The sequence below is a fragment of the Phyllobates terribilis genome, unplaced genomic scaffold, assembly GCF_046119375.1.
Source record: "Phyllobates terribilis strain yellow unplaced genomic scaffold, ASM4611937v1 Scaffold_1__5_contigs__length_1240528914, whole genome shotgun sequence".
In the NCBI taxonomy this organism is placed as follows: domain Eukaryota; kingdom Metazoa; phylum Chordata; class Amphibia; order Anura; family Dendrobatidae; genus Phyllobates; species Phyllobates terribilis.
Window position 1 is genome coordinate 602,271,477 of NW_027362761.1, and position 25,923 is coordinate 602,297,399.

Below are 25,923 nucleotides of genomic sequence, written 5' to 3' on the forward strand. Positions count from 1 at the left end.
CACATCATACATGCATGCTGTAGGGATTTGCTCTTGTAGGCAGCGGCAACAACGCAGTAATGAGGCAACACACAGGCTTAAAGTCCAAACTTCAGTGTTTTATTCACACTTTAAAGAACAGGTGGCAGAAAGGGAAAAAACACAATGTAAATGTACTCCAACTTGGGGAACCACCGGTCTCAGACTCACCCTAGCATGGGACGGGCTTAACTAACCTGGTCACCACTAGTGATGTGGTTAGTTGCAGGCCACAGGCGACCACCAGGTACCATTCCCAGGGTTGCATGAATCTTTGTCACAGACCTTTCCAGCATGTATCCAAACAGCAACACACGTTCAGTCTCCCTCCAGCCGAGCTCCTCACACCCTGAGATTTCTCCCCTAACTCGCTTATGCAGGCTTGATTGCTGCAGCTGTGCATGTCAGGTGTTGCGCTGAAAACCCGGAGAATTAGGGAAAATCCAGGCCACATTTTATCTTGCCGGGAGCAATATACCTTCCATCCATTGCTACACCTTTCACTGCACCACATACCTCCCCCCTTTGTTCAACCCTATGGGGGTGGACACATGTCATACAGTGGACTCTGGGCAGGGCATCTGCATTCCCCCAGCAGTCTGCCTGCCCGATGTTCCACTGAAAACTTGAAATTTTGGAGGGACACAAACCACCTAGTGACTCGCGCATTCCTTTCCTTAGCTTGACTCATCCACGTAAGAGGGGAATGATCGGTCACCAAAGGAAATGTCCTCCCCAGCAAGTAATAGCAGAGAGACTCAAGTACCCACTTAATGGCCAGGCACTCTCTCTCTACTATACTGTACCTTGTTTCGGCTGGGGTAAGCTTCCGGCTCAGGAAACTAACGGGATGCTCTTCCTCGTTAACCTCTTGAGACAGCACGGCACCAAGACCTATCTCCGAGGCATCGGTCTGCACAATGAACTCCTTTTTGGAATTTGGTGTAACCAGAACCGGTGTATCACGCAGTACAGACTTTAATTTTACAAAAGCCTCCTCTGTCTGATCATTCCAGCGGCCCATCACGGACTTTCTCCCTTTCAAGCAGTCTGCTAAAGGAGCTGACAAGGTGGCAAAGTTAGGAATAAATCGCCTGTAATATCCCACTAAACCTAGAAAAGCTCTCACCTGCTTTGTTGTGAGGGGACGGGGCCAGTTCTGAAACGCCTCTACTTTTTTTTACTTGGGGTTTGAGGACTCCTCTCCCAATGACATAACCCAAGTACCGAGCTCCTTCCAACCCTATGGAACATTTCTTTGGGTTGGTGGTTAGCCCGGCTTGTTGGAGGGAATCTATTACCGCCTGTACCTTTTGGTATGTGACTTTCCCAGTCTGCACTGTACACAACAATGTCATCAAGATAGGCTGAGGCATAATGGCAATGGGGGCGAAGAATAATATCCATTAACCGCTGGAACGTCGCTGGCGCACCATGCAAACCAAAGGATAATACTTTATACTGGAATAGCCCTTCGGGCGTCACAAAGGCCATTTTCTCCTTAGCCGTCTCTGTTAGGGGCACCTGCTAGTACCCTTTTGTGAGGTCAAGGGTTGAAAAGTACCGTGCCTGCCAAAACCACTCTATCAATTCATCCACTCGGGGCATGGGGTAGGCGTCAAATTTCGAAACTTCATTAAATTTTCTGAAGTCATTACAGAACCGTAGCACCCCATCGGGCTTAGGTATTATTACTATTGGGCTAGCCCACTCACTTTGGGATTCTTTAGTGACACCTAACTGCAGCATAGTATTCACCTCCTCCGAGATAGCTTGTCGCCGAGCCTCAGGCACTCTATACGGCTTTAGTCGGATTTTACCCTGGGGCTCCGTGATAATGTCATGTTGGATTAGGGAGGTACGTCCAGGGAGTTCAGAGAAAACATCTGTATTTCGGCTAACGAACTCCCGGGCCTCCTGAACCTGCTTAGGGGACAGAGTATTCGCTATCTTAACTATGGTGGAGGCTCCTGTCAACATCCCCAGAGGTAATGGAGCCTTCTCCGCAGGAAATGCAGGCAGCGGACTGTCCCCGCCAGGGTGATCTCTATCTTTCCATGGTTTAAGCAAATTTATATGGTAGACCTCCTCTGGCTTCCTCTGTTCTGGTTGGTGTACCTTGTAGTTTACCGGCCCCACCTTCTCCATTATCTCGTAGGGCCCCTGCCACCTTGCAAGGAATTTTCTATCTACTGTAGGCACAAGTACCAACACCCAATCCCCCAGACTAAAGGTTCTTACCCGAGCCTCCCGGTTATAGACCCGACTCTGAGACTGTTGTGCCGCCTCCATATGTTCCCGGACCAGTGGTAGGACTGTCTCCATTCTCCTGCATTTTTGCAACATGTTCTATTACACTCTTGTGTGGGGTCGGTTGGTTTTCCCAAGCCTCTTTGGCTATATCGAGCAAGCCCCGGGGATGTCTGCGATACGACAGTTCGAAGGCTGAGAACCCCGTAGATGCCTGGGGCACCTCCCGCACCTGCAAACAACAAATATAACAGTAAGAGATCCCAGTGCTTCCCATCTTTGGAGACTGTTTTATTTTAGCCAGCTCTTTAGCATCTTATTGAACCTTTCTACCAGGCCATCTGTTTGGGGATGATAGTCTGATGTGCGCAACTGTTTAACATTTAACAAGCGGCACAGTTCTTTCATAATTTTTGACATAAAGAGGGTTCCCTGGTCTGTTCTCTTGATGGAATCCCCACCCGAGAGAACATACCCATGAGTTCTTTTGCTATGAGTTTAGCTGATGCATAGCGCAGCAGAACTGCTTCAGGATATCGGGTGGCATAATCTAGAACTACCAGGATATGTTGGTGACCCCTTGCCGACTTATTGACAGGACCAACCAGATCCATTGCCACTCTTTCGAAAGGTACCTCTATAATTGGCAGAGGCACCAAAGGACTCCGAAAATGTGGCTGGGGACTGGTTACGTGGCACACTGGACAGGAATTAAAATACCGTTTAACTTGTTCATGGACTCCTAGCAAGTAAAACCGCTGCAAAATTCGGTGTAGGGTTTTCTTTTAGCCCAAATGCCCACCCAGTACATGCATATGCGCTAGGTTCATTACCAGCCTACGATATGCCTATGGTACCAGTAATTGCTCTACCATTTCCCCACCTATTTTCTCGACTCGATACAACAAGTCTCGGGTCACCTCAAAACGTGGCAACACTGTTGCTGCCCCAGGTTGTTGGGGTTCCCCATTAATAAACAGCACAATTTCCCTGGCCCGAGCCAAAAGTAGGGTCTTGGAGTTGCACCGTACCATAAATTGTATGGTACCTCCTGGGCTCCGCTCGCCGGGTCAGGGGTGGGGACTTAGGGGTCCTTCCCGTCACCTTCCGGGGAGTTCCTCCCTGGAGCTCTTTGATAGCCTCATATCGTTCTATAAGGTCCATCATCTGGAGCACAACAGTAGGAGACGCCTGACCCACCTAGGATTGGAGGTAGTAGGGCAAAGCCCTCCAAAATTTATCAGTCACTATGTGGTCCAGCATGGCCTTGGGGGACAGTACCTCGGCTGCAACCACTTTTGTATTAAATGCAACAAGTCAATATTGGTACGCAGACATGCACGCACACACGGTACACAGACATGCACGCACACACAGTACACAGACATGCACGCACACACAGTACACAGACATGCACGCACACACAGTACACAGACATGCACGCACACACAGCACGCAGACACACACACACGGTACGCAGACATGCACGCACACACGGTACGCAGACATGCATGCACACACAGTACACAGACATGCACGCACATGTAGTCTGCCATCTGCTCAGGCGTTAGGTCCTGATAGGCTTTCATGGGTCCTGGGGCCAGAAACGGAGCAATGACTTCTGCCCATTGGTCCCGTGGTAGTCTCTCCCTCTCTCTGAAAACCCGGAGAACTAGGGAAAATCCAGGCCACAAATATCCCTTCCACCCAGTACTACACTTTCACTGCACCACAATGCACACACACATTAGAAATATTTTTAATATGGGGATTTGGGAAGCCTCGTTCACCTGCCCCCGGCCTGTGTCCAGTCCAGCAGCTGCTCAGGCATATGTGTCTGTGCAGGGCCTCTGGCATGTCACAAACATGGCCCTGCACCATCAGAGGGGCCCACTCGCTGTTGGGGTCCGGGCTGCTTCCCTGCCACCTGTTCAGGACCTCTAGGGCTGCTTGGTTGCCGGCACTGTCTTCACCGGTCACCAGACATGACCATGCGCAGAGCGCTCTGCGGCTATGTCTGGTAGTAATGATGCGGCAGGGGCGACACACAAGTACAATTAAAGGTGCAGTGTCGCCCCTGCTGTGTCATTACTACCAGACACAGCCGCACAGTGCACTGCGCGCGTCCATGCCTGGTGAAGTATCGGCAATCAAGCAGCGCCGGCAGTCCTAACAGGTGAGTGGGTCCCTCTGAAGGTCCAGGGCCCGGGTATGCCGGGTGCTGACGCCAGCCCTGTCTTCTTTGCAGTCCAGTTGGGTTTTCTTCAGTGTCTTCATTGGGACATTCGCTTTCACCTTTCCCAGATGCTGCTAATCACAGCTCGGCATCTGATCTAGCAGTCTGAGGCTGCCAGGCTGTGATTGGTAGCATTTGGGAGGGCCGGAGAAAGCACGTGTCCCCAGAGACGACTGAAGAACACAGAGATTTCACATAGTGCGCTCCAGGAGGAACAAATGTGAATATCTCTGCAATGGAGTGACGCAGCACAGAACAGAAAAGAGCGGTAGAAACGTCAAAACTCAGGGATTTTTACAAGGTATTTAACTCAAATTTTGTTTAGCAAGTGACAGGTTCTCTTTAAATGGGCCATGTAATTATGATTTACCCCCTTAATGTGCCTTCTGTGCTATTGCAGTCTAAGATTTCCTATCATGCTCTTAAACATACTGAGGACATGATTACGGTGGCCACCTTTGCAACTAGTCAATCTCATTTGCATGCAGTAATGAAAGATTAAAACTCCATTGTTAATTGTGTGGACACTTTTCTACACTTAGGGCATGATGGGAAGCTTGAGAGAGTGAAATACCACTGGTGGTACATTAAGGGGTAAATCCTGATGACAGGTTCCCTTTAAGAACTGTCTATTTGCTGTCTAATCTCTGCCACTCCTGACTTGTGCCAATGTCACCAGTTTATGTTATTCACTTTACCCATCATTGTGTTAATGTTATGGCATGTAGTTGTCTTCCTTATTACCGGTACTTTCACTGACAAGGGTCTTCATTGTGAGCTCCAGAAAATAAATGTAGAAATCTGTCTTGTGTGTTGTAGAAAAAAAAAAATCACATCCAATCTTTCTTTCCACCTTCTAGGAAATCCTTGTGAGAATAACGATTTATCACTAAATTGTAAAAAAGAAGATATCTGGGAGCACTCTAATGGAGAAAACCTCATCACCCTTCCTGCACATCCTGGACTTCACAGCACTTCACTTTCTTATAATCCTCCTAATCATGAGGAATCATCTCCTGAGCAATCTCGCATTCACAAAGGAGAAAAGCCATACTCCTGTTCAGAATGTGGGAAGTGCTTTACAATTAAATCTAAATATGTTAGACATGTGAGAAGTCACACAGGAGAAAAGCCATTTTCATGTTCGGAATGTGGGAAGTCCTTCACAGATAAATGGAGTCTTATTAGGCATCAGAGAATTCATACAGGAGAGACTCCATTTTCATGTTCGGAATGTGGGGAATTCTTTACAGATAAAGGGAGTCTTATTAAACATCAGAGAATTCACACAGGAGAGAAGTCATATTCATGTTCAGAATGTGAGAAATGCTTTAGAAGTGAAGCAAATCTTGCTAAACATCTAAGAATTCACACCGGGGAGAAACCGTTTTCATGTTTACAATGCGGAAAATGCTTTACAGAGAAATCACAACTTTATAAACATCAGAGAACTCACACAGGAGAGAAGCCGTATTCATGTTCACTCTGTGAGAAATGCTTTACAGCTAAATCAAGTCTTATTAAACACAAGAGAAGTCACACTGGGGAGAAGCCGTATTCATGTTCAGAATGTGGAAAGTCATTCACAGATAAAGCGAGTCTTATTATACATCAGAGAATTCATACAGGAGAGAAGCCGTATTCATGTTCAGAATGTGAGAAATGTTTTAGAGATAAATCAAATCTTTTTAAACATCAAAGAATTCACACAGGAGAAAAGCCGTATTCATGTTTACAATGTGGAAAAAGTTTTACACATAAATCACAACTTCATAAACATAAGAAAACTCACACAGGACAAAAGCCGTATTCATGTTCACTCTGTGAGAAATGCTTTACAGAGAAATCAAGTCTTAATAAACACGAGAGAAGTCACACTGGGGAGAAGCCGTATTCATGTTCAGAATGTGGGAAATCTTTTGTAAATAAATCAAATCTTGTTAGACATGAGAGAAGTCATACAGGAAATAAATTGTAATTATGTTTACTGTGTTTTATAAATTTTAAGAAACTATGCTCAGCATAAATGAGTACACCCCCTTTGATAAGTAAGATTTTCATTAATATCTCACTGACCACTAGAACAATTTCTAAAATTTTGCCAATACGGAGTTTCATAGAGCATATTTTATTTAAACTATAACATGAAAGTAAGGTTAATAATTAGTGTTGAGCGAACATGCATCTCACTACTCGGGATGTTCGGCGAGCACTGGGCATTTTCGGGTTACTTGGGCGGGAGCTCGGTTCTCCGCCCTGCATGTTTGGCGCTCTTTACAGAGCCAATGAACATGCAGGGATTGACAGCCAGTCACTGTAATGCTGCAGCCATGTTGGTTGTGGGCATTACAGTGATTGGCTGGCCGCACAGTGTCACCTCTAGTATTTAAAACTGGGCGCCGCCATCTTGGACACAGTCTCTCCGGATCAGACAGTGTAGGGAGAGTGCTGCTGAGCTAGGGAGAGATTTATACTGAGAAATAGGTAGTGTAGGGTCTGTAAAGCCTGCAAAATCAAGCAAACTGTCCTTCTGAGGACTAACATCCATCCCAGATATCAGGCAGGCAGGCTGTATAGGAGACGCAGTGGTTATACCAACAAACACTGCATTACAGTCCTGTGTGCTGCTTCTCAAATTGCTAGACTTAGCTCCAGGTCTCAGGGGCCAGGAAAAATCCTTTTTTTTTTATCTAAATCCTCTTTTTTTTTCCTCAGTCAAACTGTACAAAATACCCGTCTAATTAACCTTTTGGTATTTTTTTCCCCCCACAAAAAAAAAATTGAGTGTGTCTGTGAGTGTTCAGACACAAAAATATCTGTTTAAAAGAGTCTGGTTTCGGCCAGATAACTAGAACTGTGGTTTTGCAGTTCCACGGTTCAAATCTCTGTATTATCCACTTTTTTGCCTTTTTTCCTTAAAAAAAAAACAGTTTGAGTGTCTTGTTGACTGTTCAGACACAAATATATCTGTTTAAAAGATTCTGGTGTAGGCCAGAGAACTAGAACTGTGGTTTTCCTCTTCCACAGTTCAAATCTCATTTTTATTATCCTTTTTCCATTGATAGTGCGAGTGTAAGCTATTTTACTTCATTTACAATGGGCAAGGCGCGTGGCAAGGGACGTGGAACTGGACGTTCTGGTGATGGTGCGTGCAGAGGATGGGGCCGTGGCCAAGGTGAAAATGTGTCACAACCAACAGCCACATCTTCTCGCTCCCAGTTCTTGACCGAATTACTAGGGAAGCACACAACACCACTATTACCAACTGATCAGTGTGAACAGGTTATTAATTGAATAGCAGATAATACTTCCAGCCACCTGGGCACCACCACCTCCTGTCTGTCTTCCACATGGTCAAGTCTTAGTAGGCGTGAGTCTCGACCGCATACTCCTCACCCTGATGCTCCTTCCTCCCACCATGCCGAGTTTCGTCAGACAGCAACTGATCCCACAGTTGGACAATCTGAAGAGCTGTTCACTGGTCCATTTCCATATTTGGGCCCCTCCCCTGCTCCGCTTGAAATGGTGGAAGAGGAGATCCCATGTAGTGATGGCCAAATATTTGAACAGCCACGGCCAGAGGAAGTAGACGCTGGCAATTTGTCACAAGAGGTGGACGATGACGAGACACAATTGCTACAAAAGTGAGGAGGAGGACAGTGGTGCGGAAGTGGAAGAGGAGCAGGTGGTGGATGATCTAGTAACGGACCCAACATGGCAGGAGGACACGCAGAGTGAGGCCAGCAGCACACAGGGGGAGGGAGGCAGAGTACCCCAACAGGCAGGAAGAAGCAATGTGGTGGCCGCCGACAGAAGGCATGCAACCGCTCCCCGTAACATCAACACGAGGGACGTTGCCAGTACAACTGGTAGGTCTTCCAGAGTCTGGAATTTTTTTAAAGACTTTGCTGATAAACCCAAAAAGGCCATTTGTACCACCTGCCAGGCCAGCATCAGCAGGGGTGACAAAACTACCAGCCTGACCACCACCAGCATGATCAGGCACATGTCAGCAAAGCATCCGACTTTGTGGGGCGAACCCTAGGGTCCACGACCAGTGTCAGCGGGTGTCACCACTGCTTCTTCCGCTGTTGTGTGTGTGTAAGAGAACCCCCTGTTGTGCGTGCAAGGCAATCCCCTGTCCATACTGCATGCAAAGATGCCCCCTCCTCTCAGTCTTCACTTGTTATGGCAGTTTCTCAAGAAACAGCATCCACGTCCCACCGCAGCGTTCAATTGTCCATATACCAGACCTTTGAACGAAAGCGGAAATTTGCAGCCAACGCCCCACAGGCCACAGTCCTAAATTCGCACATTTCACGACTGCTTGCATTGGAAATGCTGCCTTTTAGGCTGGTGGAGATGGAATCCTTCGGCAACCTTATGGCGGTGGCCGTCCCTCGGTATTCGGTCCCCAGCCGACACTATTTTGCCCGGTGTGCCATCCCCGCATCCCCACACTACACTAGCATGTGTCCCAAAACATCGGCCATGCCCTCAATAACGCAATTACTGGGAGAGTCCACCTGACAACGGACACGTGGACAAGTGCTTGTGGCCAGGGACGGTACATCTCCCTGACGGCACACTGGGTAAACATAGTGGAAGCCGGGACCCAGTCAGACCTTGGGACGGAACACATCCTCCCCACACCGAGGATTGTGGACCCTATGTCAGTCAGAGTTGCCCCCACAGTGTACAGCTCCAGCGCATCATCCTCCTCATGTTCAGCCTCCATCTCAGATATCACATCAGTTACAAGCTGGAAGCACTGCAGTACTGCCTCAGCCAAGCGGCAACAGGCTGTGCTGAAACTCATAAGCTTCGGTGATAAACCTCACACTGCTTTTGAGTTGTGGACAGCTGTGAAAAAGCAGGCAGATCTGTGGCCGAGTCCGCTGAACCTACATCCAGGTATCGTCGTGTGTGACAATGGCCGTAACCTGGTGGCGGCTCTGAGGCGAGGCGAGATCACAAACGTACCATGCCTGGCTCATGTGCTTAACCTCGTGGTTCAGCGGTTTCTTAAATCGCACCCCGAGTTGCCAGATCTGCTCGTCAAAGTACGTCGCCTGTCAGCTCATTTTTGGAAGTCGGCTACAGCTTCCGCCTCCCTTGCTGTGTTGCAGCAGCGTTTGCAGCTTACGGCACACCGACTGGTGTGTGATGTCCCCACACGTTGGAACTCTACCCTCCACATGTTGCAAAGGATTTGTGAGCAGAAGAGAGCAGTTGTGGAGTACCAGCTGCAACAAGGCCGTCGATATTCAGGTCAGACTCCACACATAAGACCTCAGGAGTGGACCTGGATGTCTGACATATGTACCATCCTGACAAACTTTGAGGAGTCCACCAAGATGGTGAGTGGCGATGACACCATCATTAGCGTCAGCATCCCACTTGTCTTGTCTTTTGCAAAGCTCTCTGCAGAGAATTAAAGAGGAGGCATTGCAGCCAGAGTATGATGAGATGGATCAAGAAGCCATAGCATTCGATTACACATAGCCCAGCCTCATCTCATTCCAACGTGCATTGGGGGACAATAAGGGAGAGGAGGAGGAGGAGGAGGAGGAGGAAGAACAGGAGCTGTTATCATGCGCTGTAGGCGGTAGTACATGTACAACTGTCATACCGTCGGTTCAGCATGGGTGGCCTGAGGACAGGGGGGAGGTGGAGGAGAGAATGGTCAGTCGTCATCTTGGTGAGGACACGGGAGTCTTGCCCGTTACCAGTCTGGCTCGCATGGCTGACTTTATGTTACGCTGCCTTAACCGTGACCCTCGCGTTGTCAAAATGTTGGGTGACAGTCATTACTGGTTGGTGACACTTTTAGACCCCCGCTACAAGGAGAACTTTAACTCTCTTATGCCTGAGGTGGAGAGGTCTACAAAAATGGGGCAGTACCAGAAGGCCCTTGCTGCAGAACTGTAAAAAAATTCCCATCTGAACACGCTAGCGGCAGAGGTCACAGTTCGTTGCCCAACCAAAGCGTACAGGCGAGAGAGACGCAACTCCAATCCAGCAGAGGCAGGGGAACACTGTCAACATTCTGGGACAGTTTTCTGAGACCCCCCCATCTTACAGGCCCTGAGGCGCGGGGTACTCTCACAAGGAGTGGAAAGTTTCAAAAGATGGTGAGGGAGTACCTTGCCGACCGTACCAGCATCCTCTGTGATTCCTCTGTGCCTTTTAATTATTGGGTATCCAAGCTGGACACTTGGAATGAACTCGCTCTGTACGCCTTGGAGGTCCTGGCCTGCCCTGTCGCTAGCGTGTTATCGGAGCGTGTTTTTAGTGCCGCTGGGGGAATTATAACTGATAAGCGCACTCGCCTGTCAACTGACAATGCTGACAAGTTGACCCTTATCAAAATGAACAAGGGCTGGATTGGGCCAGACTTCTCATCACCACCAAATGACAGCAGAGTAACATAAAGTCAAATCCACTGTGTTATTTTGGGAGGTGTATTCCCAAGCACCGCTTCACACCCACACATGGGTATACGCTTCCTCATTTCGGCTGTTTTTTGCTCTTATCCTCAGCCTCCACCACCACTATACCACCAGGGTGCCCGTGGTCCATGTTGCCAGCATTGCAAGTTCCTCCGTCCTAATTTTTGGCAGCTCTTGCTTGGAAGGCATAGGCAAAGACTATGGGAGACCCACTCCCTAATAATGTGAATAATGTTTTTAATATGCTGTACTGCATGGCTCTTGTAAGGGGCATTAAAATCGTCTTGTTAAGCTACTGTGACCTCCACGTCTCTTCCAAGGGTCATTGATATTGTCTTTTTATTCCACTGGGACCTCCACCACTCTTCCAAGGGGCATTAATATTGTCTTTTTATTTCACTGCGACCTCCACCACTCTTCCAAGGGGCATTGATATTGTCTTTTTATTCCACTGGGACCTCCACCACTTTTCCAAGGGGCATTGATATTGTCTTTTTATTCGACTGGGACCTCCACGTCTCTTCCAAGGGGCATTAAAACCGTCTTGTTAAACCACTCTGAACTCCACGTCTCTTCCAAGGGGCATTGCATTTCCTCCTAATTTTAGTCAGCTTTTCCTTTTCAATGCATAGGAGAACACTAAGGGAGACACACTCCCCAATAATGGGTAGAAGGTTTTTAGTACGCTGAAATCCACGTCTGTTTCAAGGGGCATTGCAGTTCCTCATAATTTTTGGAAAGCCTTCCATTCACTGCTTAGTCCAACAGTGTACAGGAGACCCAGTTGCTATAAATGGAAAAAACGGTTTAGTTAAGGCCCTCTGACCTCCATGTCACTTCCAAGGGGCATTGGAGTGCCTCGAAATTTTTGGTAGGCATTGCACTCACTGTATGCCCTATAACTGTGTAGCCGAACCGCTCCTTTTGGTACAGAAACATATCCTACAAGACATGTGTGGTTGACTGGCCTGATATTGATGTGAATGGTCCCTGTTCCTCCTGCTCCTTTGCCACCACCTCATCCATCATTCATCACCTGAAGCTTTGTTTTAACGGGAGTCATAGAACTGGGATAGTAGCAGGAAAACATCCAGCAATCCTCGGAGGAGATAGGATATGCGCCAAAACGCTGACCACTTCAGGCCTAGCCGCTACTACATACATGCGCTTGCATTCCAAGGAACAGAAAGCTAAGGAGATGGATGGCCTCATGATCATGAATAATTTGCTCGTTGTGTAGGACGCCGACCACTGCTGTCTACCTTCTGAACTTTGTGTTGAAGACTGATTGACCCAGGACCGGCAATCCTCTATGTCTGGAGGACATGTTGCATCCCAGTGTCCAACTGTGTCCCGGCTTCCACAATATTAACCCAGTGTGAAGGCGTCAGTGAGATGGACCATCCCTGGCCACATTCACTTTTCCACGTGTTTGTGGTTAGGCTGTCCTTCCCACTAAATGCACTGGGGAGGGCACAGGTAATGTTTTGGTATGCGCGCTTGTGTATAAGACGCACCGGGACAAATAGGGGCGGCTGGGGACCGAGTATGGACACCCGGCTGCCCCCTGGCGACCGAGTGTGGACACCTGGCCGCCGGGCGGCTGGGGACCGAGTATGGATACCAGGCCGCCCACACAGCCATGACATGGTGGCCGGTGTCTGCCTCCACAAGCCTAAAAGGCCTCATTTCAAGTGCAAGCAAGCTAGCAGTATGGTATTGCAGCCTGGGGGTGGGTGGGTGGCAGGCTGCACACTTACGCTTGCATTCTGAGAAAACAAAGCAGATGCTAACTTCTATCATCATCATCATGCTCCTCACCTTGGCACTCTCAACTCCCCTGATGGAGAAGCCAGGGCCCACCGGAGGAGTCTCTGGTTGTCTGGTGGGCTCGTCCAATGCTGCCCTAAAGCAGGCCAGGCTAAGAAAAGTGTGGGGAAGGTTCTCGGGACAAATAGTGGCGGCTGGGGACTGAGTATGGAGACCTCGCCGCCAACGCAGCCATGAGGTAGTGGCCATCATCGGCCTCCTCCAAACTAAAAGGCCCCATTTCAAGTGTAAGCTAGCAGTATAGTATTGCAGCCTGGGGGTAGGTGGGTGGTTGGCTGCATATTTGTGCTTGCATTGCAAGGAATGGGGGAGGTACAATTGAACACTGCCCTGGGACAAGGACTTGCACGGGGATAGTTGCAAGTCTGCATCTTCTGATGCAGCAAGGATGACTTCTGATGGGCACACTTTTAGGCAGTGACCTGGGGGTCAGAAATGCTTCCTGGGGCGATGCCCATGCTGTCCCCATGTCATTTGATCACTGTCACTATCGTTTTGGGCACTTTTTAGGCTTTCTACAGACTGCCGGGGGTGCCGCCACAAAAATGCTCGGGTCTCCCATAGACTAACATTGGGCTCGTTGCTCGGGTCGAGCACCCGAGTATCACGGTGAGTTCGGCCCGAGCTTCGAGCACCCGAGCATTTTAGTGCTCGATCAACACTATTAATAATATGTAACGGCGCTGCCTGCGTCTCTGCGTGGTTCTTTTTCATTCTTTATGCAGAGATGTTGGCATACTCACCTCCCTGGCTATGCGGCGTGGTCCCTGGCATTGTCTTTGCCTTCTCTCACTAACTTCCAGTGGCGCACATAGTACGTTCACGCTCCTCCTCTTAAAAGGGGCAGCGTGCACCTGCTAAGATGCCCCCAGCCAATTGCTTAATTTGTTAGCCTGTAAACTAGTGAGTTTTTAGGTCCCCCTAGTCCTTGTGCGGCCACTGCCCAAATCTGGATCCCTGGCCCTTGTGCAGCCAGGGCCTGAATCTGAACCTCTTGTCCGTGTGTGGCCAGTGTCTCAAACGTGTCCCGAGACCCGTGTATCTTACCGTAGCCTGAAACCGCTTTGGCAGCCCCTGAACTCGAAAACCGCTTTGATGGCCCCAAAACCCTGAGAGTGCAATGATTTGAAAGTATACTGAATCCAGGCCTGTCTGTTACTCTGTGTCAGTATCCTTCCTGCCTGAATAGTAGTCTGAACCGAGCCCTAGCCCTGTTAAAGTCAGCAAACCTGACTCTTGGGGTCAGCAGCTTCAGTACCAGGCTGTGCCTAGGAGTGGTACCTGGCGGCTACTTGCAGCTCAAGTCTGACTCCATCATCAGAAGCTCCAGTGAACACCAGGTAGCCGCTTAGCCACACTCCTTCGTAGGTAGGCCCGGTCCTGTGGCACAGAGGGTCCACGGATCACGTGCACCCACTGCTGGCGTGACATAATATAACTGTCATTACAAAATCTCCAGTTCTACTGAAATTAGTTGATGCAAAAATGAATACTCCCCATATCGAAAACTATTACATCTAATATTTTGTATGGCCTCCATGATTTCTATGGACAGTACCAAGACTTCTAAGCCAGGAATAAACAAGTTGGTGACATAATACAAAATCTATCTTCTTTCTCTTTTTCAAGAACGAGCTCTCTTAGAGCCTGCATGATGGAAGGAGAGTGATGACAACTTTCAGAATTCTCCTTAGGTGTTCAGTTGGGTTCAAGAGCGCGGAGTGATGGCAGCATCTTCTCTTCCACTATAGAGCCGAACTTCTGTGAATTCATGATGCCGTCAATGAAATGTAGAGAATAGGAATGTTCCAGCGATGAAAAGTTAAGTACAAAACTTCACTTGTATTGCAGTGGTTTTAAAAAATTGTGACTGACACATCATAGAGGTTAGGACAGATCTAGGCATTTTGGTTTTCACGCCTTGGTAATGGTAAATTTCTGAATGACACATAAAAAAATATTAAGATTTGAGAGTCCTCAGTGGTTGATGCACCTCCATTCCCACCCAGGTGCAGAGCAATGAAAGTGGTGAGCTGACTTTTCACTTTCGGCCGTCAATGAAATGTACAGGTGCTTCTCACAAAATTAGAATATCATCAAAAAGTTAATTTATTTCAGTTCTTCAATACAAGAAGTGAAACTCCTATATTATATAGAGTCATTACACACAGAGGGATCTATTTCACGTGTTTATTTCTGTTAATGATGATTATGGCTTGCAGCCAATGAAAACACAAAAGTCATTATCTCAGTAAATTAGAATAATTAACAAAAAAACCTTCAAAGGCTTCCAATGCGTTTAAAAAGGTCCCTTAGTCTGTTTCAGTAGGCTCCACAATCATGGGGAAGACTGCTGACTTGACAGATGTCCAGAAGGCAGTCATTGACACACTCCACAAGGAGGGTAAGCCACAAGAGGTCATTGCTAAAGAAGCTGGCTGTTCACAGAGTGCTGTATCCAAGCATATTAATGGAAAGTTTAGTAGAAGGAAAAAGTGTGGTAGAAAAAGGTGCACAAGCAACCGGGATAACCGCAGCCTTGAAAGGATTGTTAAGAAAAGGCCATTCAAAAATTTGGGGGAGATTCCGGTCCGGTAGGTGTCCGGTGGTGCAGGGACTCCGCCGACATTTGTAAAAGTCGGAGTCCCGCACCTTCCATACATGTTCCATCTCCAGGAAAATGGCCGCCAGAGGCGGCACATACTCGGATTGAGATCTCGGCAGGTGCGGGGCTCCAGCTTTTACAAAATGTTGGCGGAGCCCCCACTCCAACGGACACCTACCAGACCGCAAGCCATCTTCCAACACCTGCCTCTGCCGGAAGGCAGAAACTGCCGGCTGCAGCGATCCTGGGACCCCAGGATCGCTACGCTCCACCAACGCCGGTAAGTTCGCATTTTAAGATGCACCCCCATTCACCCCCCCAATTTTGGAGGAAAAAGTGTGTCTTATAATCCGAAAAATACGGTAACTCTTTGATGATATTCTAATTTTGTGAGAAGCACCTGTAGTTCTCCGACACCAGCAGCGCTCATGCAGCCCCACATAAGGACACGGCCACCACCAGGTCTCACTGTAGACACCATGCATTATCATTGCAATACTATACAGCTTTGAAGCCATCAGTTCCGAACACATTTATCTTGGTCTCATCACTCCAGAGTATAAAGTCCCAGGAGTCTTCATATGTTTCCGCATGTGTCCTGGCAGATTGTAGGGCGGCTTTTTTGTGCATGGGATTTAGGAGAGGCTTTCTATGTGGACAACACCCATGTCTGCCATTCCTCTATAGAAAAAATTGTCTGCTTTCAGCTCATCTCTCAATGCTTGGTGAGATCCATGGGAAGTGCTCGGAGGAAGAAGGAATGGACGGGACTTAGAAAGTTACTGATAATCCAGCACTTGTTTTCCAGTGTGAATAAAACCAAAAACTTTTATTGAAAAATCCAAATTAAAATCATAGAAAAATTAAAAACAGGACATCCTGGGGAAAGAAGCAAAAAATCTACGAGTTTCAAATCACTGATTTTATTCATGACATAATAAATAACCAGTAACGGCTTCTTCTACACATCATAGTGTCTAATGCACAGCGGAGACCCCCAGCCCCAAATGGACATGTGCAAGTATGTCTACATTACCCCTATGGACGATCATATGTCCACAACAAGAAGCATCCGTGCAATAGAAGAATGAAGTGTCTGCATCTATAATGTGTATATTATGTATAATTACTATAAAAGAGGAAAAAACACAATTCAGTAAATGGATACAAGGTCTGAAGGAAGATTCATATCACTGGGGAATCTGGAGTCCAATTCCAGAATCCACAAGGCTTCTCTGGGGTGTACTTTTTATACCAATCTCCTCCCTTAGCTGGTCTGGTGACATATTCAATACCCACAACTGTAAAGTGATTAATCCCTATTGTGTTGTATGAGATGTTGTGATGCTTCACATTGTATGGTGACAATGACGTGTGGAGCTACAACTAATGAGATGTCGGATATTATAGGGTTTATTATGGTTAGTAGATGCAGACATTTTTGCTTTGTAAGACAGCTGCGCCTGTCTCAGATTGGCGGTGTGTTGTGCAAGCTGAGCAAACCCTGCATGTGCTGTTCAGACTCTGCTGGAAGCAGAGAAAGGCACTTTATTTAAACGGCTGAGGCCGTGCTGTATGGACTGGTTATTTTGAGTTTTTCTTTAGTTATATATTTTTTTGCCAGAAAGAGGCTGTTATGTTTTGTTTTCCTGACTAGTTTATGGACACTTAATAAACCACCAGTTTGTTTTGAATCTGTGGACTGCATCCCTGTGTGAACCTACCCCAGAGCCGATCCTTCAAACAGTCCTTCAACTCCTGAAATATTATACTTGTCACTTCATCTAATTTCATTCAACAGTTGTCAGTTATAAATCTAAAGACACATTGAAACATATAAACCACAAAATATACATACAAAATTCAAACACCGGCAAAGGTTCAAGAGCGATTGTCTTGTTCGGATCACCGATTACCCGTCTTGGAGCCCTGGAGGTAACACTAAATTTTTAGTAACACAATGGGCAACTCACCGCGGAGCATTCAGTGTTTCCAAGAGAGAAATATCATTGCAATCGTGTCCAAAGGATGTCCAGTTTTGACAATCTCGCGATTCGGCATCATGTAATGATGGAGAAACCTATATGGAAAATTTTAGAAGAAACTCAAATGGTTTCACACGTTTGCCAGTTTTGATCAGAGACAACAGCACACAGCTAGTTTCTGTCAGTGTCCCAGGCTTGTCTGCTCAGATGCCCAGTCACTGATCTTTATTACAACCACAGAGATAAGGAAAAAGGGAATGGCTTTACAGGCTTTACATTACCTGACATAGAAACTATGTAAGTTGGGAATAACAAGGTCATAAATCATGTAAACTGAAATTCATTGAAAGCTGGTTCTACCCAGCTTTCCTATGCCTTCTATAATAAAGAAACTTAACACAAAGACACCTCTATATCAGCCCTTTGTTATTGCATATGAATAACGCTTGTAAAGTGAATACTAAAAAACAAAATTATCAAAGATATATGAATTGTCTAAACAATAAACAAAGCAAAGTATAAATATTTACCATAACAAATGCAAAATTTTCTGGAATAATTAGCGGACAACATGTCGTGGTTGAGGGGCCCCTGATGTGCCTAAACAGCGGAAACCCCCAACAAGTGACACCATTTTTGAAACTAGACCACTCAATGAACTTATAAGACGTGTGGTGAGCACCTTCAACCCCCAGGTGCTTCACAGAAGTTTATAACGTAGAGCCATGAAAATAAAAAAAAAAATCATATTTTTACCACAAAAATGTTTTTATCTTCACATTTTGCATTTTCACAAGGGTAACAGGAGAAAACGGACCCCAAAATTTGTTATGCAATTTCTCCTTAGCACGCAGATACCACATACGTGGGGGAAAACTATTATTTGGGTGCACGGCAGGACTCCGAAAGGAAGGAGTGACATTTTGGAATGCAGACTTTGTTGGAATGGTCTGCGGCTGTTATATAGCGATTAGAGAGCCCCTGATGTGCCTAAACAGTGGAAAACCCCTACAAGTGATCCCATTTTGGAAACTAGATCCCTCAAGGAATTTGTTTAGATGTGTGGTGAGCACCTTGAATCCACAGATGCTTCACAGAATTCTTCTCATCGTTACAGAAATGCCAAACATGTGGACGCCTGAATGTGGTTTAGACACACTGTGGGGCTCTGAAGGGAGGGGGAATTTGGATTTGCGAGTAACGTGAAAGCCCCGATATTTGATTGACAGTTTCTGGACCTGAGGGGGGGGGCTTGCTTTTTTTGTGGATTGATTTGAAGCTTTTGTTAGGGACATTTTACATAACATTTTGGATCACATTTATCCTGTGCTCTACGCTGAGGACTTATATTGGGGTATCCATCTAAATCTCCAAGTGATGTAATTCAGATGAAACCCTCGAGGGATCCATTCACTATAATGAGGCAGCAGAGTTACTCTGGTCTCCGTCTGGCCTCTGATCAGCGTTGTCCTTTTCAGAAGTGCACAAAACTGTGGTCGATGGCACTTCTATGCACACCTACAAAGATGTACACGGCCGAATCACAGGTCAGACGGTGTCCACAGTGCTTCCATCTGCCTTATTATAGCGAATCTTCTGCGGGGGTTTCCGCCTGAATCACATATTTCAGAAATTTACATGAAACCCCGGTGTAAGTGCTCAGCGCAGAGCGCAGGATAAATGTGAGCTGAGCTTTACTGTGATCTTTGGGAGGCAGAATGAATAAATCAACAGCAGGTCAAGAATTGTTTTTATTTTTTACGTCATTCCTCATGTAGTATAAGTGATTAGACGACTTTATTCTTTGGGCCAGTGTGATTACAGTGATAATCTGATTTATAGCAGGTTTTTATGTTTGGCCGCTGTCACACACTAAAAGACGCTTTTTATTACAAAAAATAGTTTTTGCATCATTCAAAGAAGGGGTTAACTAGTGGAACAGTTTTATAGGTCAGGTCGTTCCGGACACGGCAATACCAAATATGTGTACTTTTTTTGTTTCTTTGGGTTTTTTTTTCATAAAAATATTTATTTATGGGAACAATATACTGTGTGTATATATATATTTTTTTCATATTTCTACAATTTTATTTTACACTTTTTCTTACATTTTTACTTTGTCCCATTATTGTTATGATCTGCTACAAGAACTAAGCAAAGATAGTCCTATTGTAGGGACAGATTTCCTAAGCTGATTCCCTACGATGCAGCAGGGGACCTGTTCCTTGTGAACAGACCTGCCTTCGTCCTCGGCTAGTCTGAACGCAGACCTATAGATATAAGGAAGGAGTCCCTACAAGAACTAAGGACTGGGATAAAGTTGTACACCTCCTAGCAGAAGTTGTAGCGGAGCAAATACAAACAGACAAAAGGTACTTAGAGGTCCAAGGACCAAGCAAACTATAGAGATAGGTACAAGGCACCTGGCTAGCTTAAGAGTAATATAAACACTGAAGTCCAGCAAGGCCAGATGGGCGGAGCTGGAATAAATAGGCAGAAAGTCATGTGACCACAAAATAGTTTTTTTTCTAACAGGAGGATTCTAACAGTACCCCCTCTTCTATGAGGATCCTCCGGATCCTCCAGGCCCAGGTCTATCAGGAAACCTCCTGTGAAACGCTCCGACAAGTCTAGGAGCAGAGACATCATCTGCTCTTACCCAGGAGTTATCCTCGGGACCGAAACCTTTCCAAGCGACGAGATACTGCAATCTCCCTCTATGCCTTCTGGAATTCAGAATGCGAGAAATTTCATATTCCCCGTCTTCCACCACCGGAGGAACAGAGACAGTGACGTCCCTATCCGATACATCAGCTTTTTTCAATAAGGAAACATGAAACACCGGATTAATCTTCCAGGAGGTGGGAACCTCCAACCTAACAGCAGATTGGTTAACTACCTGAAGGACCTTAAACGGCCCTACAAACTTCGGGCCCAATTTCTTAGAAGGAATCCTCAACCGCAGATTCCTAGAGGACAACGAAACCATGTCACCAACCGTAAAAAAAACCTCTTGACGTCTCCTGTCAAAGTACCTCTTGGATTTTCTGTTATCCTCTTGAAGGTTACAACGTACATCAGTCCAAACTCTCTCCAAATCACCGGAAAAATTCTCCTCCTCCGGCACAGCCGATACCAATTTGGAGAATGAACCAAACGACGGATGTCTACCAGTACAACAAAAAAAAGGAGAACACCCAGCAGAAGAGGATGTATGGTTGTTAAGAGCAAATTCAGCAAGTGGCAGAAACTCAGACCATCCCTTTTGATTGTCTGCCACAAAACAACGCAAAAACTGCTCAACATCCTGGTTCTTTCTTTCTGTCTGTCCATTAGACTCAGGATGATACCCAGACGAAAATGACAAATGGACTCCCAACCTGTCACAAAAAGCACGCCAAAAATGAGCCACGAACTGAGGTCCCCTATCAGAAACAATGTCTGTAGGAACGCCATGGAGTCTGACAATTTCCTTAACAAAAGCCTTAGCGAGTGTCTTAGCGCAGGGCAGTTTGATGAAAGGAACCAAGTGACACATCTTGCTAAAACGGTCCACGACCACCCAGATGACAGTGAAACCCTCAGAGGTCAGTAATAAAATCCATAGCAAGATGCGTCCAAGGTGCACTAGGAACCTCCAGAGGGCAAAGCAACCCCGCAGCAGGAGCATGTGAAGCCTTTGATCTAGCACACACCGTACATTGACGTACCCACTTAATGACTTCCTTCTGCCACTTCTGCCACCCAGGCCACCAAAAACTGCGATCTACAAGTCTTAGTCTCAGAAATTCCTGGATGACCTGCCAACCGAGACTCATGACACTCCTCAAACAAATCTCTCCTAAAGTTCCTAGGCACAAACAACCTCCCATGGGGAGTGTTAGATGGGGCATTCTCCTGAGCTTTAAGAATCTCATCTTCCAAAACGGAGTCCAATGCTGCTATCACAACACCTTCCTGTAAAATGCCCTCCTCCTCCTCGGTACCAACCATGGGAGAAAAGCTGCGAGATAAAGCATCAGCTTTAACATTCTTGGTACCTGGGATGTAAGTAACAGAAAAATTAAACCGCGAAAAGAAAAGTGCCCACCTAGCCTGACGGGCATTCAAGGGCTTGGCAGCATCAAGATAAATCAGATTCTTATGATCAGTGAAAACCTGAATGGGAAATTTAGCACCTTCCAAGAGATGACGCCAATGTTCAAATGCGAGTTTAATAGCCAGCAATTCCTGATTACCAACATCATAATTAAGTTCGGTTTCAGAAATTTTTTTTTTTTTAAAAAAAAAAGCACAGGGATGTACTCCATCCTTGTTCTCCTGATACAAAACAGCACCAACCCCCACAGAAAAAGCATCAACCTCGACCAAAAAAGGCTTGGTCTCATCAGGCTGCATAAGGATGGGGGCAGAACTGAACCTCTCCTTGAGATACACAAAAGCTTCAATGGCCTCAGTAGTCCACTGAACCGTATTCGCACCTTTCCTGGTGAGATCGGTCAGCGGCTTAACAATTATAGAAAAATTCTTAATGAATTTTCTGTAATAATTGGCGAAACCCAAAAATCTCTGTATCGATTTTAAACCAATAGGTCTAGGCCATTCCTGCACAGCCTGAACCTTCACCGAGTCCATCTCAAACCCTCGCTAGAGACAATGTAGCCCAAAAAACTAATTCTCTGTACAGCGAACTCACATTTCTCCAACTTAGCAAAAAGTGAATTGTCACTTAATAACTGCAATACCTCATGTACGCTCCGCCAATGAGACTCCAGATCTGGCGAATAAATCAAAATGTCATCCAAATACACCACCACATTCTTACCAATCAAAGGTCTCAGGACGTCATTAATAAGGATCTGAAAAAACGCGAGTGCACTGGTAAGACCAAAAGGCATAACCAGATTCTCAAAATGACCCACCGGAGTGTTAAAAGCCGTTTTCCATTCATCACCTTCCTTCATTCGCAACAAATTGTATGCCCCCCGGAGATCAATTTTAGAGAACCATTTGGCCCCCACTAACTGGTTGAACAAGTCAGGAATTAATGGTAGTGGGTAGGGATTGCGTACGGTAATTTTATTAATTTCGCGAAAGTCCCGACATGGACGTAAACCGCCATCCTTTTTTTTTTTTTTTTTTAACAAAGAAAAATCCAACGGCCACAGGTGACTTAGAAGGTCTAATGTGACCAGCAGCCAAGCTCGTCTGTATATATACCTCCAAGGCCTTTCTCTCAGGGATAGTCAGATTAAATAAGCGACTCTTGGGAAGAGTAGCACCCGGAACAAACTCAATGGTGCAATCATAGTCCCTATGAGGAGGCAAAACTTCCAAAAATCCTGAATAGGTACAGGTAATTCCCCATTTTCCACAGCAGCAATGCGACCATTACAACATCTATCATAACACTTAGGACTCCAAGACTTAATTTCATTGGTAGACCAGTCCAGAACAGGATTGTGCAATTTTAACCAAGGCAAACCTAAAACTACTGGAGAAGGTAAATTATTTAATACCGCCAAATCCAAATTCTCTTGGTGAATACCATTAATGGTGAGGGGAAATTCAAAAACCTTGTGAGTAACACATTTCAAAGGAGAGTTATCAACAGCAACCACAGAAATAGGAGATGACAAAGTTTTGGATTCCAATTTAAGTTTTTCCAAAAATCCCTTATCAATCACATTAAGTGTTGAACCACAATCCACAAATACCCGAAATTCAATCAATTCCTCCTGGAATGAGGTACTCCCAGAAAGAAATACTCCCTTAGAGTTTAAACAAGCTATGCGGGCGAAACTGACCTTTTTTTTTTTTTTTTCCTTTGTTCAAACGAAGCTCACAGTTCTTAATAAAATGGTCAGATTTACCGCAATAAAAACACAATCACTTAGAAAACCTGCGGTCTTTTTCCTGAGAGCTGGGTGACATCGCCCCAATCTCCATCGGTTCTCCACTGTCCGAGCAGACCCTCTGAAGACTAGGAGCTGCATAGCAGGAGTTTTCTCTTCATTAATCCTAGCACACAGTCTCCTGTCCACACGTATAGCTAATTGCATTGCCTCCTGCAAGGTTCCAGATGCTGGGAAAGCAATCAGCAGATCCTTAACCCTTTCACCTAGACCAGCAAGAAAAACATTTTAATGCCGAATCATTCCATTCCACTTCAGAAGACCACCTTCTGAAGTGTGTACAATAATTTTCCACATCACCTGATCCCGGCTTCAAGCGTCTCAATTCTGTCTCAGCTGATGAGACTCGATCAGGATCATCATACAACAACCCCATAGCAGAAAAAAAATCTTCCACTGATCTAAAACACGGATCATTAGGTTGGAGAGAAAAGGCCCATCCCTGTGGTTCCTTGCGCAAAAGTGACATGATAAACCCAATGCACTGTGATTCATTCCCAGAGGATCTGGGTCTCAAACGAAGATATAATAAACAAGCGTTTTTAAAGGAAAAAAAATCTTGCTTTTTACCATAAAAAAAATCTGGCAGTCCTATCTTCAGTTCCACAAAATGCGCTCCAGGACAGCTACTCACGTGTTGCTGGAGCTTGGCCACCTCCAGAGAGAGTCCCTGCAAGCGTTGAGCCAATTTCTGAACTGACACCATGCTGATCTCCGAATTTCTTTCCTTAGAGGTTTTTTTTGTTTGTTTTGGGCTGGACTTACTGTTATGATCTGCTAGAAGAACTAAGGAAAGATAGGAAATCTGTCCCTACAATAGGACTAAGCGGATTCCCTACGATGCAGCGGGGGACCTGTTCCTTGTGAACAGACCCGCCTTCGTCCTCGGCTAGTCTGAACACAGACCTATAGATATAAGGGAGGAGTCCCTACAAGAACTAAGGACTGGGAAAAAGTTGGACACCTCCTAGCAGAAATTGTAGCAGAGAAAAGACAAACAAACAAAAGGTACAAAGTGGTCCAAGGACCAAGCAAACTATAGAGTAAGGTACAAGGCACCTGGCTAGCTCAAGAGCAAAGTAACACTGAAGTCCAGCAAGGCCAGATGGGCGGAGCTGGAATAAATAGGCAGAAAGTCATGTGACCACAAAACAGAAAAAAAAAACCTAACAGGAGGGTCCTAACAGGCTGCTGTTGTTCCTCCTGCGGCGGTGACAGCTGCTGCCCAGGTGACTGCGGCTCCTCACTCATGATGACGGGGATGCAGAAACCGCCATCTTGACAGCTTCCCATTCCTTAAAAGCATAAGGGGCTCCACCTCCTTCGGGCTCCACCTCCTTCGGGCTCCTCCCCTTCCGGCAGCAGTGCGCTCTCTCTTTTCCATTAACTCTAATTATTTTATTTTTTCTTTTTAATTTCTAATAAAATACATATTTATTATTCCTTTTTTTTTCCTTGCCGGCTGGCGCGCTATGCCGCAGGATCCCTCGTGTGCAGCCCAGCGGCTCCCGGCGCACTTGCACAGGGATGACCCGAGAATCGTACTCCGCGCAAGCGCAGACCCGGGCTTCCGGCGCGCTACGTCACAGGGCGCGACCTCGCACGTGCGCAGCCCGGAAGACCTGCCTGCCGGCGCGACCAGCGCCAACCATCGTGTGTGCGCAGACCCGGCTGCAGGACCCGGCGCACGCGGGAGAGGACCCTGGAAGGAGCCCCCCCCCCGCACGCAGACCCAGGTACCAGCAAGATGGGGCTGGGAACAGAAGGCCATCTGCTGTCTCTTCACGGCCCCCCGGCCGCATGGATCCCGGGATCCACTCCAGACCCCACGCCAGGTACGAGGTACCACCTAGAGAGGCTCCCATCAAGGACAGGAACCAAGAACTGATGCGGAGGAGAGGTACCGCCTTTATATTCAGTAGGTTCCTGTCCTTGGTGGGCGATACCCTCTCTCAGGTGGTGCTGTCATGGGAGAAGGGGAAAATAATAATTACAATATGAAAAATTCTCCAGACCCTCATCACAAGATGGCGCGGGAGGATGCGGAGGCAGAGTCGCACCCGGGAGAACCTGAGCCTACGTAAAGACAGGTATCTGTACAACTCCGCTCTGCTATACAAGACACAGACGTATCTCTTAGGCCGGGGTCCCACTAGCGTACGGTATGAGATGCGAGACCCCCCGATGCGATATGCTAATGACACTCGCTGCTGCTCTGCTGCGAGCGGGAGCCGAATGTCAGTGCTCCATGCTCTGATCCTCTCGCACGGCTGCAGAGAGGACGGGGAAATCACTATCTCCATCTCCTCTGGTGCTGGCATTGGCGGGAATCACACTGCACTCGGGTGGTATCTGACTGCAGTGCGATGTTTCACACGCACCTGTAGATTATATAGATACGTGCGATCCGATCGGAGCTGGAAAACAAAACGCCGCTGAGCAGAGAATCCGAGGATTACTGGGTACGGACGCAGTCTGGTGTTTTATCAGATTGAAGTGAGAGCGAGCCCTGACTGGGGAAACAGATGAACTTACTATAGATGTGGACCTGATGAGACTACTGGACTTACAGAACCTCCGGGAGCAGAGAAATCCTCATCACTGGAGAAAGAAGCCACTGTGACGTCAGAGG

The 25,923-nt window shown here is 46.6% G+C and overlaps 1 protein-coding gene and 1 long non-coding RNA gene across 2 annotated transcripts in view; one reads left to right on the forward strand and one right to left on the reverse strand.

The window, feature by feature from the left end:
* The window catches only part of LOC141272235 (uncharacterized), a 146,728-nt gene that overhangs the window by 75,484 nt on the left and 45,321 nt on the right, over positions 1 to 25,923 (forward strand). The gene's annotated exons all lie outside the window — the stretch shown is intronic.
* Positions 297 to 25,919, reverse strand: LOC141272347 (uncharacterized). The gene is made up of 3 exons (XR_012322000.1): positions 25,827 to 25,919; positions 17,365 to 17,471; positions 297 to 2,500 (listed from the first exon to the last, which is right to left on the reverse strand). It is a non-coding gene; the product is annotated as an uncharacterized lncRNA (long non-coding RNA).